The sequence below is a fragment of the Triticum dicoccoides genome, chromosome 2B, assembly GCF_002162155.2.
Source record: "Triticum dicoccoides isolate Atlit2015 ecotype Zavitan chromosome 2B, WEW_v2.0, whole genome shotgun sequence".
Taxonomy (NCBI): domain Eukaryota; kingdom Viridiplantae; phylum Streptophyta; class Magnoliopsida; order Poales; family Poaceae; genus Triticum; species Triticum dicoccoides.
Window position 1 is genome coordinate 243939629 of NC_041383.1, and position 11977 is coordinate 243951605.

Below are 11977 nucleotides of genomic sequence, written 5' to 3' on the forward strand. Positions count from 1 at the left end.
AAATATTTAGTAACACACCCTGATTGATGTAATTCCCAAGCTAATTGTAAATCAAAGCATGCGAAATACACGAAACACTTCCATGGAAATGTAGGAACATATTTCCAATTTGGTGGAACACCATAGCAGCATGCAGGTTCACAAATTATCGAAGCTTCATCTGTTCATGGGAGAAAAAATGGAAGCAGTAACCATATTCAACATCACTAAAATAAGCCAATGGGTAAAGATGGAAGTCAAATGGAAATTTTAATTAATCGGTTTTATAATAATTTGGGTAAACTTTTATTTTCCATAGACTGAGATGACGTACATCAGACCAGAGAGGAAATACCGGAGTCAAAATATGTTACCAATGTTCCAGTGTTGTGCAAACGGAGAGTTCTGTACATAGAATATATGGGGAGTGCCACCCAGATTACATGGAACGTGCTCATTTCCGAATGATCTTTCTACATCAAGTATGGAATTAGTTTTTATAAAATATCAATATCACAAGCCAAACTGAAACTACGCGTATCTGCAAGCATGCAACAATCCAACTTTGGTGAAGCTACAGTTAAGGATGAAAACCACCCATCAATAATCTGGACAGAATTAACCACCTTGCCTAACAGCAATGCTTCGAGCATACTTGAGATATGAGCCCTGCATACTTGTAAACAGAGCAGGAGAAAAGTTAGATAATCGATCGCATTAAAGACCACCTTAATACAGGAATTATACGAGTATATGGAACAATACGAGTTTATAAAATGCATGAAGGTATGCAAGGTGAAAGTTAAATACTTACTAAAGATATATATTTTGGTTGGAAATGAGAGAGCAGAATATTTGCTGGTTATGAAAAAACATATCCAGTTTTAAAATTAGATTTGAGAATAAAATGTTTTCATTCCATGAGTTTAAAAAATGAGCAAATAGAACATCATCCAGAAGAATTGAACGATGAAAAAAATTCAGTCCTAAAAAGCACAATGTATTTGTGCAGCAGCATAGAACTACCGGGTGGCTCCAAACAAAACAGAGCCAAGACATTTGTTAGAAAACCAAAAGAAGGTAAGATTTTATCACAAATTACATATCGGACCAAGAGTTTAGTTAATTTTGTTCCAGTTAAGACTGTTCTAACATAAGTTCTGAAGTCTGTTCTCACTGTTGCCGGGTGCATGGAACGATTTCTCATTGAGGAAGACAACACCCGAAGCATCCAGCACAGGTTTCGGAAGGTACAACCGTGTATCAAAACATAGCAATATAATCAGGGATCCTTATTTGCAAATCGTAAAGCCATTCAGAGGTTCCGAAGATAAGATCAGCCGAGGTTACTGTAGTACATCGAGTTGACTCCCTGGGGAACTCCATGTTTCTAGCATCATATCTTGTTGACATACTCTCCTCGACCAATCAATCCATGTTAAACTGTATAAACAAGAAATTAAGTTGCAAATTACAAACACTCAGAAAGGGGGAACAAAGCGTGGCAGAGGAGCAGAGATGGAAATTTGGAATACCCTTTGTATTGTTATCTAGTGATTAGAGGAAGGCGCATAGGGACGTGAAAATCCACCGCATGTCAAGTGTCAACGCCAAGGAAGAGTCGAGCGAGGCCGTTACCGCCATCGATAGAACCAATAGAAATTGAGCCCGGCCTTGCTTCGCCCTGCATCAATCAGTCAGGCCCGCCTTGGTTCGCCCTGCATCGATCAGTCAAGCTTGACTTGAATGGATCGGATTGAAGATCGGCGGCTCGATGAGTACCAACGCCCAACATTTGCCTGAATCAGTTGACTGGAACCTTGATGAACACAAACTGTACAAAATTGAGATCGGAAAGACATTAGCACCTGAAAAACCATCTCCAAACCTAGCAATCTTTTGCGGCGGCCGAGATATGGAGTGGCACTGCTAATAGAATTAAGGAATATGGGTCAAAAAATAAGATGAACAAAAGCGGTTGCGATGATATCTACCAGAAGGACCGGGAGCAGTAGGGGTGGTGGCAGCAACCCAAAGCATCACTCGCTATCATCGTCAGTACGGCGATTAGGCCTAGGGCACGAGTGGAAGGAAGAAGGGGAGCGGGGATGCAGAGAGATCGCGTGGATGAATTGATCACACAGGAAAGATTCAAGGCCCAGCTAACAACAGATCAGGGATTTTGTCACGGGAGTAGCGGCCCAGCCCTGTGTAGCACCTTATTCGCGTAACGAAAGCCCAGGCGAGGTTAAGTGAAGATCCAACGCTAAAAACGACCACGAGTCCAGATCCGATGGTTGGGAACGCTAATAGCCTGAGAGGGCAGGAAAGATGCTCAGTTATAATGTATCTAAATTTGATGGAATGTTGTAGCGGGGCAACCTTGGAATAGGAATGAAAATGAAGTGGAAAGTTTTCGTTTTTCCGGAGAAAAAATGGAAACGGAGAGAAACCAACATTTCATTTAGTTGGATCGCGCCATCGAGCAAAACCAACGTTTAAATCACGTCTGTCATGTTCGTGTCTCACCCTCCTCCACGGCTCGACCCCACACGGTCGCTCGGCATGCCACTCACTGCAAACCGAGTATACGATAACTTTCTCGCCTTCTTGTCGATGGATCGCGCCATGGAGTACTAGCACTACTGGAAGAGATTGACGAGTTGGGGGAGGACAGCTAGCTGTAGCATGGACTCCCAAGAACTTTTTACATGCATGTTGTAGCCGGCTATTGCGACCTTTGAACGCGGAGCAGCCGCGTGCACCCGGAAGCGGCGCGGGCGACGCTCTCTTGGCCGGCTCACCGCTTCAATGCCGGTGCCAGTGAGAGGTCGCGTCCGCTCTGGCCGGGCATGAATGCGGCACTGACCGTTTCGGGCGGGAAGCACGCGCGGGTGATGAAGAGGGTTCGGGTTGGTCAGGACCGGCCGTGGCAGCGGTCCGGACGTGCGCAAACAAGAGAGGTTGTACGTTAATATTGCTGCGTATATAATTAACAACGTAAATAATGTGCCAGTTGGACAAATATGCTTGGAGATGGAGATGGAAATGGAATTTTACATAAACACGGATATGCATGTCTATGTCTATGTGTGTGTGCGCAACGACTCTCGCGACCTGGAAGCGGGGGCGTGTTTTTGATCGAGTTTTCTTTCTTGGTACGTTAGAAAATCAGTTTGTCTAATTCACATCTAGATGTTATTTAAGGATATCACAACTAAGCTCCCACAAGTATATAATGTAGCAACAAGAAACAAAAAAATAGGACAAAAAAATAGACCACAAACAGAGTGGACATCAACTTAGATGTGACATAACTATGTCACATCTAGATGTGTCTTAGGCAGACCCTTAAAAAAATTCCGCCAGTTTTCGTTTCTTTTTTCTGGGAACGCGCGTATTCTATTTAAAACCACTGCTATGGAGAGATTATTTTACTCCATTATAGCCTCTTTTTTGATAGAGTTTCTCGCGTCTCGCTCTCTCACCCTCTCCATATCAAAACAAGATGCCAGTGTCCACTCTATCTCTCTCCTCACCGTTGGTCACAGATCCGGCTGAATCCCGTCTGCTACGGGAGGTGAGGAGGTGCAGCGTTGACGTTGTCGCCGTCAGCGACGGAGGAAGCCGATGCGCACCGTCCTCTCGGAGCTGGCGCTGGCGCGGACGAAGATCCTCCGTGCCCTTCTTCACTGCCATAGTGTGGGCAGATCCTGCCCGCCCGCCTAAACGACATCTCGCCCACCTGAGGTATAACTTCTTGTACTGGTCCAGCTCCCGAGGTCGCTGCGTGCGGGTTTTCTTCTATGTGACTACTCCCCAGCTCCCCATGCATAGTAGCTAGGGTTCGTCGGCTGGTCCAACATCACCTACTAGTACTATTATAGAGGAAATGCCACTCGAAAAGTTGTCCTGATTTATGCCTCGGTGGAGGTATACATGTTGTTTCGACAAAAAGTACATGGTAGTTGTGCGGTCATTGTCCATATGGTGGTAGTACTATCACTGGTTAAATGAAGAAATGCTTTAGTTCCCATCAAGATATAATTATGATGCTTCTGATTGTTGGTGTACTTTTCATTAATTCTTATTGACAATTGAGATGTCGTTGCTAACGCTTTTTTATATTTTTTGGAAACAGCGATGCGTGTCTCCATACCTGGGCATGTCTTCCTCAATTTTAGTGGAACTGCACAAAATTGGATGGCCATTGTTGTTCCGCCTCACTATCCTCTGCCACGTTGTTCTTCCTTCCTCGAGCTTGATTACTGAGAAGAAACAGACCACAGTGAGGATTTGTCGAACTTCATAGGTGCCTCACCCAAACTTGATGCCAAATGGATGATGCATCACCACGATGACCTATCGATGCTCATGGTTGCGCCTCATGGTTGCGTTGGCTAGTGAAGCTGATCGATTTTCAATGAAAAATAAGTTGTCTTCCATCAGTGCTCTTTGCTTGTTACGCACAAAGATGATATCCTTCGTCAGTTCACCTTGGTTGCGTTGGAGACGCAGTCGTCTTTCACGTTGGTGCAATTTTATCACACAATGCTATGAACCAAATGTTTCCTCGAAGAAGGATCGACGTTGGTACTAAGAGCATAAGTTTTGTATTGATTTCTAAGCCTTATCACAACTTTGTCTCTAGCTCCCCTGTAATTTTATTTGTCCAGCTATTAACTTTGATTTAAAAAATGGTGTGGACTAAAAACCCGGATGGACGTAGTAGCCCTCCATTTTTATTTACTCCGCATATTAGATTTGACTGAAGTCAAACTTTGCAATACTCTCAAACCTTTCCGATAATTGAAATTAAAATTCTTTATTTGTACACACTCTCACACGTTTCCGATAATTTGGCGCATGAGTGGTTGTTCACTTAAGGGAGGGTAGTGTACCACACGTGAAGGACAGGAAGTGCGACTAGGACGCGTGGGCGTGGATCGTTAGTTCATCGGAAGTAGTACTAGTTTTCTTCATTGTACATTAAATAAAGAGTTTCGTTTCGTACTTACACAATTTAAAACGATTGTTATGGAGAGAATAAGAAAACCACTCCACTATATATTAGTCGTATACACGAGAGTACTATATGGACGCAGCTTCATTGACTTAGTGCACCTGCCTTTGGGTTTATGATAGGTGGGCCCAAAATGTGGCTGGCTCACCTGTCATACAGCCAAAAGCAAATGCAGTGAAGGCACCGGAGCTCAGTCCGTACTACATTAATATATATATATATATAAGCGGGAGCCTCAGCGCTTGTTCGCTATGGTTTGCACTCTCCACACGCTCGCCGCACTACATATATGTTACACATTGGAGGCTCAGCGTTCATTTGCTAGGGTTTGTTATATTCATAGTCTCTCACCCTCTCTTCACCAGATCTAAACAAGACTGCGTTGGCCTCTTGTCTCTCCCCCCCCCCTCACAGCTGGTGAAGGAGGCGTCTGTATCCCGTCGCACCAGGAAGGGGAGGAGGAGCAGCATTCACTCTATCGCCTTCGGCGAGGGAGGCAATCCACTGCCGGCTGCGCTGTTCTCTTTCACCCAGCGCCTGTGGGGGAGGGCCACCGACCCCTTCTTCCTCGCTGCCGTACGTAGTGTGGGCAGATCCGGCCTCCCGCCGCACACCTTGCCACATCCCGACGATACTAAGGTATAAGTTTCTTTGAAACCGTCGTTGCTCTAGCTGCATGTGGATCTTTTTCGATCTGTAGTCGAATCTAGGTCTTGGTTCAAAGAGGAAAGAAGGGTGCGGTGGGGTGGAGCATGAATCTAGGACGTGGTTCAATGAGGAAAGGAGGGAGGAAAAGTAGTATAGACTGGCTATCCAGCCGCTTTGTTGGTCGAAAAGGGAAAAGGGGGTAACCCAGTACACACATCTGTAAGGAACCGATCTCTTTGTTGAAAAGGGAAAGAAACTGGGGGGTCGGGTAGTTTGTGCAGGACTACAGCTCTCACATAGGAAAAAAGTTCAAAGAGAACAAATATGGGACCAACACAGATATGCTGCTTGGCTACATACTCTGCATCACCCATTTATACGTGTGGACGCACATGATGCTAGCATGTCCCATACAACTATTTTGCTGTTGTTAATCTAAGAATGCCGCCGGAAAATTGAAGCAATGCCAATGTTAAAAGTAAATTACATTTTTTAACGAATGTTGTTTCAAGAGAATCTCTCTGTTAATATGAATCAATGCAACCGTTTTAGAAATGCTACTATCCTTCTTTGTTTTCCATCCAAGATAAGTTAGATGCTTCTTTCTGTCATCGTTTGTTTCATCCTGCTTTATCGGCAAGTAATTGTTTCCTTTTATGCCTCTGTTAAAACAAGGGTATCGATTCAACTTGTTGCTATTGCGACATTTTGCTTCGCTACTCGAAACACTTATGTTTTAAGAGTGTTTTGTGCAGTTCAACTTGAATGTCACACCGGTGACTTTGCTTAATTTTGGTGGAATTGCACAAAAGGAGATCGAGATTTGTTTCCAGTCTTCATGGCGAGTTGTTTCAAATCTTGGTCCCACCCACATGATGTGCAGTGTGCTTTGAGATGTTGTGCTACTTGTTTTGGTACTGTTTTAAATAAATGTTGAATTGAAGCTATTGTATTGCTGTCTTTTCCCATTAAGTAGTGAACAAAAATGGGACCAACCCAGACATGATGCTTGTTGCTTTGTTACAACAAATTCAGCATCACCCCCTTTATAAGCCAGTAATTGATATCACTCTCAGAATTAACTACTGAAACTTATTTCAAAACTGCAACACTTGTTAGGGATTGGCGGGATTACCATTTTTGTGGCCGCATGTTTCATCCTCCTTTATTAGCCAGTAATTGATTCCTTTTTTGCCTCTATTTAAACAGGGATATCTATTCAACTTGTTGCTATTGCGACATTTTGCTTCGCTACGCGAAACACTTTGCTTGATTTCAGTGCAACTGCACAAAACGAGATTGGATTTCCTACTCGTGTTGGCAGATTCGTATTTTATCCTGGTGTTCTCATGAAAGGTCAGTATATGCCTTCATCCACATGATTGTGTAGTGTGCTTTGAGACGTGAAACCATATGATCTTCTTACGCACAATGACATGTCGGGTAGGTTAGACGTGAAACCATATGATCTTCCGACCAACTCATGATATTAGGCCGTGATTGGATCGTCGTTTTCCAGCCAAAACCGCTTGTAAAACTGACGCTTGTAAATTAAAGCAGATGGTCTCGGGCGAAGGCACTTGGTTGGTCGATTTCGACTAGTAAAATATCGGAAGTACTTCACACACGATAAAAACACTAAACGACACTCGGACGATTGCTAATCCAGCCGTTAGCTGTTGTTTCAGCCTTGCCCATGGATGGCATGATACGCACGTCGTGCATGTATCGTCTGGTAATGTTATCCATATAGCAGTGCTCGTAAAATATACAGTGGTCTCTCAAATTACAGACATAACCCGCTGGTTTTACTTATAGACCTCGGGCCCTCGGTTTCATTACGCCTGTATTTTACGTGTTGTTTCTGATGACAAGTAAATTACACTTGTATGTTAATACAGGTTTGAAATAAACCAGAGCTCCCAAGCGCGGCCTTACCGTTCATGCCGTCTCAGTTTGTCGAAGGTGCTCATAGGTGTCCGATGATCCTAGCTTCCTGAATGAGCAGCGGGCGCTGTATCAGACCTCCGTAGGGCCCGCGAGGCCCTCTCCATTGTCCTTTGAGTTGTTGGCTCGCCGTGGCGCCGAGCATTGTTAACATCGTCAACGAACATGAGGATTCAGGAGCTGACTTTATTTTGACGGGATGACACTAGGGACCCACTAGGGCCATTGCCGTACGTACGCAAGTGCCTCCTTATTATGTACAACTATATTTTTGTTTGTTTTCTCCTGGTTTCCTGACATCACGGTCCCACACCATTGTCAACCTATGCAGTCAATATAAACGAGAGAATTGCACAAGGTGCGGCCGACAGCTAGGACCAAGCGCTCGAGCAGTATTTGTGTTTTTAAGGCGTGAGCACTACAGAGTTTTTCTTGGCGATGATTTCATTGTTGTTCAGAGGAGAGCAGGGTATTAACTGGGCGGGCTGTGGCCCGTCTAGCCCAGGCCAGATATCCAGCCTGGTGCTAAAAAATGTTCTGGTGCTAAAAAATGTTCGGATGCTAAAAAATGTTCGGATGCTAAAAAATGTTCGTGGTTTTCAAAAAGTTTCATGATTTCAAAAAATATTTTTGTTTAAATTTTAGAAAAATGTTCTTCCTTCAAAATTTGTTCACATTTTAAAAAAATGTTCATGTTTCAAAAAATGTTTTTGCGTTTCATATAGTCATTCATTTTTTTTCTTTTAAAATAAATGTTTGGCTTTTTGTAAAACTCCAAATTTTTCAGAATTTGTTAGCCTTGTCTATAATATGTTCAACACTCCGAAATATGTTCCCTTTTTCAAATTTTGTTCTCGCATTAAAAAATGTTTGTGTTTTCAAAAATTCTTCTGGAGTTTGCAAAATGTTCGCGTTTTAGAAAAATGTTCAAGAGTTCAAAAAATGTCCCTGTTTTCAAATTTATTTTAAAATTTTTAAAAATGTTCACATTTTTCAATTATTCTTCACAGTTTTTAAACATTGTTTATGTTTTTAATTTGTGTTCGAATTTCAAAATTTGTTCAAATGTTTCAATAAGTGTTCAGATTTTTTCATTATTCCAAAATTCATTTCACACTTTCAAACATTGCTCAAATTTTTATAACTTTATTCATTATTTCCAAGAGAATGATCGAAAACTCTGAAAAAGTTCGGATCTCTGTCTTTACATTCTTTAGTACTTTGGGCTTATTGAATGTTGGATGGACTGGCCAGGCCGAGTGGCTAGCGAGAATGGTTCACGAGCTGGAGGTAGGCAGTTCGATTCCCACCTCCGTCTGATTTATTGCTATATTTTTACATCGTCAGGACGGCTAAATGGGCCGGCCCTGTTGGGGCTCCGTGTGTGCGTCGCGGCGGCAATTTGCCGCAGAGCGCGTCACATAGGAGGTCCCCACCTATACGTCTTTTTGAGGAATACCCAGGCAAGGTCAACTTGTTATTCTCCGCCCCGCTGGGCTGCAAATCTTTCCTAGGAGGGATGCATTAGGCTTAACAGGAAAATGGGCTTTAAAAAATAATAAATGGGATGTAATTATAAAAGCTGGACAGTAAATATAAAAAAATGCACAAAATACGAAATTAGTTTATAAAAAATTATTTATGGATTTTGAAAATCTTAAATTTTCATTGTTGCACGCGCAATGTTTCGTTGGATTTTTACATAATACAAATTTATATTTAATCTGACTAGAAATTTCGGGATAAAAATATTTCGGATCCCATCAAAATGTGGGAAATTTTATTGAATTCTGTCTTCAATGGTTGGTTGAAATTATTAATCGTTGTCCTAGCTAGAAAATGGAATGTACTTTTAATAAACTGTAAATGGGCTGTTGTAAATTCCTTTAGAATTCAAAAATGGGTTGTACATTCTTACAAAACGCAAATGGGCTATAAGTTCTCTGCCACACACTTGTGGGCCTAGTAAGTGACGCGTCCCCTAAAAAAATAAGTTGACGCGTATGCAAGGCTTTGTTAACTTATTATAGTCAACACACGGTTCTAGCAGCAGTGGCCGTTGGATGTCTATCCAACGGATGTCGTGCTTCTTCTTCAATCTCGGATATTCTTAGCTTCGGCCGCCCAAAAAATGATTCCTCCCCCTGACATCTGGGGCGCACCGTTTCGGAGGTTGACCTGTGGGCCTACTAAGTTGGAGCGTACCAAGGGCTTTGTCAACTTAGTCAATATAAACGATTCTAGCTTCAGTGACTGTACGATGTCCATCCAACGGCCGTAGTGCTTCTTCAACCTTTGGTCTTCTTGGTCTAGCCGCCCAAAGCAGCGCCGGTCGTGCCGCCTGCTCCTGCCTCTCGTGGCCGGCTATGCTGCCGCGGAGGCCTCACCGCCCCCATACTACTCCCACCGCTGGCAAGGCGATCCCTCCACTCACCCACACCCCCTGTTATTCTGCGGCGACGGCAGCCTCGCACCACAGCCAAACCAGTGAACCCTCGTACTCCTCTCCGCGCGGGCTTCCACTACTGCGTCTTCCCCGGCTCCACATCGTCCCCTTCCTAGGCCTCGCCGTCTTCCACCGTCCTGGGGCTCTCGGCGTGGCGTGGTCAACGTGGTCAATGACCGACATCCATCGGAAGAGTACTGTACGTGGAGAGGCTGACAGCTGGGTCCACGGCGGCCGCAAGGAAGTGCCTCCTTATTACGCGCAAAATAATTATTCCTCCACCTGACAGCAGGGACCCACCGGACGGGCCACCTTATTTCGCGAAAAAAATGTTCCCCCCCTAACTATTGGGACCCACCGGACGGGCCACCGTATTTCGAGACAAAAACATTCCCCCTGCTGTCAGCTCGGACCCACCGGAAGTGCCTCTTTATTACGCACAAAATAATGAATACTCCCCCTGCTAGCTGGGACCCACCTTGGTGGGAGGCTGACTTGTGGGCCTACTAAGTTGACGGGGACGGAGGGCTTTGTCAACTTAGTCAATATGAACAATTCTAGCTCCAGTGACCGTACGATATCCATCCAACGGTCGCAGTGCTTCTTCAACCTCTGGTCTTCTTGCTCCAGCCGCCCAAAGCAGCGTCGGTCGTGCCGCCTGCTCCTGCCTCCCGTGGCCGGTTGTGCTGCCGCAAAGGCCTCACCGCCCCCTACTATTCCCACCGCTGGCCAAGCCCTGCGGCGACGGCAGCCTCACACCACAGCCGAACAAGTGAACCCTCATACTCCTCTCGCGTGGGCATCCACTGCCGCGTCTTCACCGGCTCCATGTCGTCCCCTTCCTAGGCCTCACCGTCGTCCATCGCCCTGGTGCTCTCGGCGTGGTGTGGTCAATGTGGTCAAGGAACGACTTCCATCGGACGTGGACTGTGCGTGGAGAGGCTGACAGCTGGGTCCACGGCGCAACAAGGAAGTGCCTCCTTATTACACAAAAAATAATGATTCCTCCACCTAATAGCAGGGACCCACCGGACGGGCCACCGTATTTTGCTAAAAAAAATGTTTCCCTCCTGACTGCATGGACCCACCAGCTACACCCTCGCACACAAGGAAGTGCGTCCGGGCAAAAAAAAACAATTCGCCCCCTGACTGCTGGGACCCACCAGCTACATCTTCGCACGCAAGGAAGTGTGTCCGGGCAAAAAAACCCAAAATGATTCGCCCCCCTGACTGCTGGGACCCACCAGCTACATCTTCGCAGGCAAGGAAGTGCCTGACAGTCGGGACCCACCTGGTCGAAGCGTATGTAGCATTGTCGTTCTGGTCGCGAACGTGTACGTACATATATACTAGTGGATGTAGAGGCACGCACGTGTCGTAGTAGAGGTGCGCACGTAGCATGTACACATACGTACAGCGGCCAGGGTGCAAGAAAGAAAATACGGCAACGTATGTGTACATACGGGCGGGGTCTCGAACGCCTACTCGCGCATACGTACGGCGAGGGCTCGTGTACATGGTTGGGTCGGAAAGGAGAAACAGTGTCGTCGTTGTGTTCATGGGGAGGCAACGAAATGCGTCGTGTTCATGGGGAGGCAACGGAATGCGTCATGTTCATCAGAAGGCAACAGAACGCGTGGGAGCCAACCGGCTGGGTCAGAACGGAATGCGTGGTCGTGTTCATCGGGAGGGCTTGGACGGAACAGGTGATGGAAACGAGGCCTGGCGTACTGCACAACGGAGGAAACGGACCTCCTACATTCGGAACGGGGTCCTGTTGATCGGGAGGGGTGTGGCGTACCGCAAAACAGAGGAAACGGACCTCCTACGGTCGAAACGGGGGTCATGTTGATCGGGAGGAGTGTGGCGTACCGCAAAACGAAGGAAACGGACCTCCAATGGTCGAAACGGGGGTCCTGTTGATTGGGAGGGGT

The 11977-nt window shown here is 45.4% G+C and overlaps 1 long non-coding RNA gene across 1 annotated transcript; it reads right to left on the reverse strand.

Moving 5' to 3' along the window:
• Nucleotides 1-901: 901 nt before the first annotated feature.
• Nucleotides 902-2057, reverse strand: LOC119367621. Its single transcript, XR_005176366.1, has 3 exons — nucleotides 1974-2057; nucleotides 1515-1813; nucleotides 902-1422 (listed from the first exon to the last, which is right to left on the reverse strand). It is a non-coding gene; the product is annotated as an uncharacterized LOC119367621 (long non-coding RNA).
• Between the last annotated feature and the right edge of the window lie 9920 nt (nucleotides 2058-11977).